The following is a 6,117-nucleotide window of genomic DNA, read 5'->3' on the forward strand; positions in this document are numbered from 1 at the left end:
TAGAAAGCAGTTTTAGAGTTCCAGTGAACAGTCCTAAGCCAGAGAATCACACCAAGTGTGCCATCACAGGACAGAGAGTTAGACAAGAGAGGGAAGCCAAGGCAAAAAGAAACACCTGAGTGCTCGCCAGCAGCCGCCGCCACGGCGGTGGCAGGGTCGCAAGCGGCGGAGACCGCAGCCGGGGGCCATACCTGAGTGCTCACACATAGAGTCCAGGATGAAGGAGCCAGACGCAGCGGGCGAGCAGATTCTACTCAACAGCAGCAAGAACTAACAAAGGGCAGACATCTTCATCCTGCAGCTTGCAGACCAGAGACGACCCAGGATCCAAGACTCGGCGTGAGTAGAAGCCTGACATCCTCACTCCTTCTCAGGGAGCAGAGGAGGGAAGGCCACCCCTCCCCCCACAGCACCGGTGATCTCCATCTTGGATACCAACAAAGCTCGGAGGAGCTGCCAGCTCCAACCCAGGCCTTGGAATAAAACGAGTCATTTAGCAGGTCACAAGAACTTAACGGCAAAGTGACCTGCCAGACTCGGCTCCATCCAGGGAAAAGTCACCCAGGTCAGGCACCAGCCATTGGAATGGCTTCCCTCACTGGGTAACCAGAGCCAGAGGCTGCCCCTCCCTGTAGCAGCCTCAACAATCAATTGAAAAACAAAATCCCTGAGAACAGCTCCAGGCTGGGCTCTGGGAGATTTTTTTGCACAAAACAGCCCCAGGAAAAAGCTACCTATTGTTGAAAGGCCTCAACTCTACCCAGAACCTAGCCTCACCACTGCATCCCCCTCTTTTATGATTCTCAAAGCAGATCACCCTCCTAGAAAACTACCTGGAAGGGGGATCTCAAAATCTTGGGTAAAGCAGAGCATTTTTCTGCCTCTTCCAACAAACTGACTTAAGAAACCAATCAAGCCACAGGAACTCAAGCTGACCAGAGACTCCAAAAAAAGGCTGGTTACAGACAAAAGGGAGATACAGATACAGGATTTTCCCACCCCTCCCCCCCCAAAAATCAAAGGACTTTTTCTTTTCTTTTTTTTTCTTTTTTTCTTCTTCTTTTCTTTTTTTTTGTTTGTTTTTTGTTTTTTGTTACCTTATATATATATAATTTTTTTCTCTTTTAAAACTTTTATTAATCTTTAATTTTTGCCTCTTCTGAAAAAATAATTGATTTCCAGTAACTTTTTTTTTCTCCTCTTAAAATTTTTATTTTAGGAATATGTAAATGAGCATTTTCCTTTCTTTTCTTATCTTCTTTCTCTTTTTCTTTCTTTGATAATTATCTTTTTGTTTTTTGTCTAGCTCTACTGAACTTCTGATCTTTTCTTCTCCCTTTCCCATCCTTAAAGTTTTTCACATCTCCTCTATGTCCCTCCCTTTCTCACAACATATTCACATTCCTCTCTAAATAGATGGTCTTTTAATCTCTACAATAACATTAATTTTTACGTTTCTATTTTTTTTTCTGGTCTCTTTTCATTCCCCTATCCCTCTCTTCTTTTTCTCTCTCTCTCTACTTGCATCCTACCCAACCCATTTCCTGCATTGTGATTAGGACATAGTTAACTCTCCCTGTGCCTCCCCACACCAATCTATTCCCATTTTTCACCCACATCTCTCCCTAATCCTAATAATTTCTGGTTTTCCAAATTCTTTTCTGCGGTTCGAAGTCCTTTAAAATATAGTTGTTTGATTTTGAATAGATGTATCTGTTGAACTAGATTGTATCTGTAGACTATTGACTGTACAAATGCAAACTTTGGTTGATGGTTGCCGTAAGATAGTGTTCTAGCACAAAACTGGTGCTATCTTCATCTCAAATGGGCAGAGTAAGCCGGAAAATCACAAGAAAAATGGCAAATTCGGGTATCTCAATTCCCAATCTTGATAATCAGGGGTCAGATCAGATAATGAAAAATCCAGAGGAGAGTTGACAAATAGCTCTACAAACCCTAATAGCAAACATGATAAATGAGAAGTTTGACAACTTACAATGGACTATCTATGAGCGTGATAGGGAGAGAGAGGAGGCATCCCAGAAGTTTATACAGGAATATCATAAGCGTGAGGAAGCTACTCAAAAACTGATACAGGATTTGCGTAAACAACTTGAGAATACTCAAAGAGAAAGGGAGGAATGGCGTGAGCAGGCTGAGAACATGCAAAGAGAACTGCAGGAATCCCACGAACGTGAGGAAGCTAAACAAAGAGTAATACAGGAATTGAGAGACCAAGTAGAGAACACACAAAGATCACTAAAGGCATGCATAAAATCCATTAACAAAGAGCTGAAGGAAGTCAGGGAGACCACAAAGGGAATGCTGAATGGAACCCAACAGAAGGAATGGGAGTCCAAAGAAACCATATCCAATCAACTAAGTGATTTGAAGACAAACACTGAACACCAAATTAAGGAAGTAAAGAGATTCATACAAGACCTAAAACAGAGCTTCAACAAAGAACTTGAAGCCATCAAAGCTGACCAATTAGATGCTGACAAATTAGAAGAGATTAAAATCAAAGAAGAGAGTCTTGACAGCAGGTTAGACCATGCAGAAGATCGAATCTCAGGGATTGAAGACAGCCTAGATATTATAGAGAAAGAACATACAACCATCCAAGACAAGTCCAAGAAATATGATAGATCTATCCAACACCTAGAAGACACCATCAGAAGGCCTAACTTAAGGATAATGGGTGTAGAGGAGCACCAAGAAACAGAAGTTAATGGTCTAGGAAATTTGTTTAACAGGATCCTAGCAGAGAACTTCCCAAACATGCAAAAAGATAGGCCTATTCAGATACAAGAAGCCTTTAGAACCCAAAATAGACCAGACCAGAATAGGACATCCCACCATCACATTATAATCCACACAGGATCAACTCAGAACAAGGAAAAGATCCTTAAAGCTGTCAGGGAGAAAAGGGTAATCACCTATAAAGGGAAAACAATTAGAATCACCTCAGATTTCTCAGCAGAGACAATCAAAGCAAGAAGAGCCTGGAATGATGTATGCCATGCCCTAAAAACAAAGAACTATCAACCAAGAGTACTGTACCCAGCTAAACTCTCCTTCATAACTGAAGGCCAAATAAAAAGCTTCCACAGCAAAGAAAAATTGAAACAATACATCTCCACCAAACCAGCCCTACAAAAGATTCTTAAAGATGTCCTACACATAGAAAACCAACAAGACCACAATAAATGCCAACAAACTGCACCCAAACTGAGAATCCAAGAACCATAGGAAGAACCCAGTTTTCGCAGCCCCCAAGAAGGTAGATAACATGGCAGGAACTCCCAAATACCTCTCAGTCCTATCTCTTAACCTTAACGGACTGAACTCTGCAATTAAGCGACATAGACTGTCCAGTTGGATTAAAAAACAAGACCCTTCTATCTGCTGCCTGCAGGAGTCACATCTTGCCCGTATAAACAAACACATTTTCAATGTTAAAGGCTGGAACAAAATCTACCAAGCAAACGGCCCTCATAAACAGGCAGGAGTTGCAATCCTAATATCAGATAAAATAGGCTTCAAATTAAAAATCGTGAGAAGAGATACAGAAGGTCGCTACATACTAATTAAAGGATCTCCCCTTAAGGAGGATATTACAATTCTAAATATCTATTCGCCAAACAATGGAGCACCCAAATTTATCAAAGAAACACTACTTTCACTCAAATGCCATATAGATCCAAAGACATTAATTGTTGGGGATTTTAACACACCACTCTCCCCACTAGACAGATCAACTCGGCAAAAACTGAACAGAGAATCCCCAGATTTATACAGCTGCACAGATCAACTAGACTTAACAGACATTTACCGAACATTTCACCCAGCAGCATCAGAGTACACGTTCTTCTCAGCAGCACATGGAACGTTTTCTAAAATAGACCACATTCTAGGCCACAAAGCAAACTTGTCTAAATTCAGAAACATTGAAGTTATACCCTGCATTCTCTCTGACCACAAGGGAATAAAATTAGAACTCAACACCAAAAGCCACCAAAGAAAGTCGGGTATCACATGGAGGCTAAACAACACACTGCTGAATCAAGAGAGGGTCATGGAAGAGATTAGAAAGGAAATTCAAATGTTCATGCTATTCAACAAAAATGAACACACAAATTACCAGCTCCTCTGGGACACAGCAAAGGCAGTACTCAGAGGCAAGTTTATAGCTCTGAGCTCCTACATCAACAAATTGGAGAGATAGGAAACTAACAATTTAATGACACATCTAAACCTCCTTGAAAAAGAGCAGCAAGATAAACCCCAATCCAGTAGACGGAAAGAAATAATCAAAATTAAATCAGAATTAAATGAACTAGAATCCAAAAAAACTATAGAAAGAATCAACAAAACAAAGAGTTGGTTCTTTGAAAAAATTAACAAAATTTACAGACCCTTAGCAAATCTAATCAGAAAAAGAAGAGAACACACCCAAATTAATAAACTCAGAGATGAGAATGGAAACATCACCACGGAAACAACCAAGATTCAGAACATTATAAGGGAATACTTCTCAAAACTTTATGCTAATAAGTTTGAGAACTTGACAGAAAAAAAAACCTTTTCCTAGCAAATATTGACATGCCAAAACTAAACCAAGATGAGTTAAACTATCTTACCAGGCCCATATGAAGCATTGAAATAGAAACAGCAATAAGAGACCTCCCAGCTAAGAAAAGTCCAGGACCAGATGGTTTTACAGCGAAATTTTACAAGGCCTTCAAAACAGAGCTCACACCAATTTTCCTCCAACTCTTCAATGAAATTGAAAGAGAAAGCTCTCTACCGAACACATTCTATGAAGCCATCATAACCCTCATCCCAAAACCAGGCAGGGACTCATCAAAGAAAGAGAACTATAGACCCATTTCTTTGATGAACATTGATGCAAAAATTCTCAACGAAATTTTGGCCAATCAACTTCAACAATTCATCCAAAAAATCATAAACCACGATCAAACAGGATTCATTTCAGGGATGCAAATCTGGTTCAATATACGCAAATCAATTAATAATATTCATCACATCAACAGGAGCAGAAAAAGCATTCGACAAGATCCAACACCCCTTTATGATGAAGGTTTTGGAAAAATTAGGATTCCATGGAACATTCCTCAATACAATAAAGGCTGTATATGACAAACCTACAGCCAGCATTATACTCAATGGTGAAAAACTAAAGCCATTTCCTCTTAACTCAGGAACAAGACAAGGATGCCGCTCTCTCCACTTCTCTTCAATCTAGTATTAGAATGCCTAGCTACAGCAATAAGACAAGATGCAGACATAAAGGGGATCCAAATAGGGAAAGAAGAAATAAAACTCTCCCTCTTTGCAGATGACATGATCTTGTATTTAAAGAATCCCATAGACTCCACTCCCAAATTACTCAAGCTGTTTCAAAACTTTGGCAAAGTAGCAGGTTATAAAATTAACTCCCAAAAATCAATGGCTTTTCTGTATGCCCACAATGAGAAAAGTGTGGCTGAAATTAGGAAAGCAACTCCATTTGTAATAGCCCCACAAAAAATAAAATACCTAGGAATTAACTTAACCAAAGAAGTGAAGGACCTCTATGATGAAAACTTTAAAATCTTGAAAAAGGAAATCAACACAGAACTTAAAAAATGGCAAAACCTCCCATGCTCCTGGATTGGCAAGATTAACATCGTGAAAATGGCAATACTTCCCAAGGCTATCTACAAATTCAACGCAATACCTATCAAAATTCCACCCTCATTCTTCAAGGAAATAGAAGACGCAACTCAAAAATTCATATGGAACAATAAAAGACCCCGAATACCAAAAACACTTCTCAACGGAAAGAACACTGCTGGAGGAATATCAATACCAAATTTCAAACTCTACTATAAAGCCATAGTAATCAAAACAGCTTGGTATTTGCATAAGAACAGACCTCAGGACCAATGGAATAGAATTGAAAACCCAGAAATGAACCTACAGACCTATAGCCATCTAATCTTTGATAAGGAAGCTAAAACAATAGAATGGAAGAAAGACAGCCTCTTCAGTAAATGGTGCTGGCAAAATTGGTTAACTACATGTAGAAAACTAAAGCTAGATCCTTATATA

Source organism: Dipodomys merriami, unplaced genomic scaffold (genome assembly GCF_024711535.1).
Source record: "Dipodomys merriami isolate MVZ:Mamm:240054 unplaced genomic scaffold, mDipMer1.0.p SCAF_571, whole genome shotgun sequence".
NCBI lineage: Eukaryota > Metazoa > Chordata > Mammalia > Rodentia > Heteromyidae > Dipodomys > Dipodomys merriami.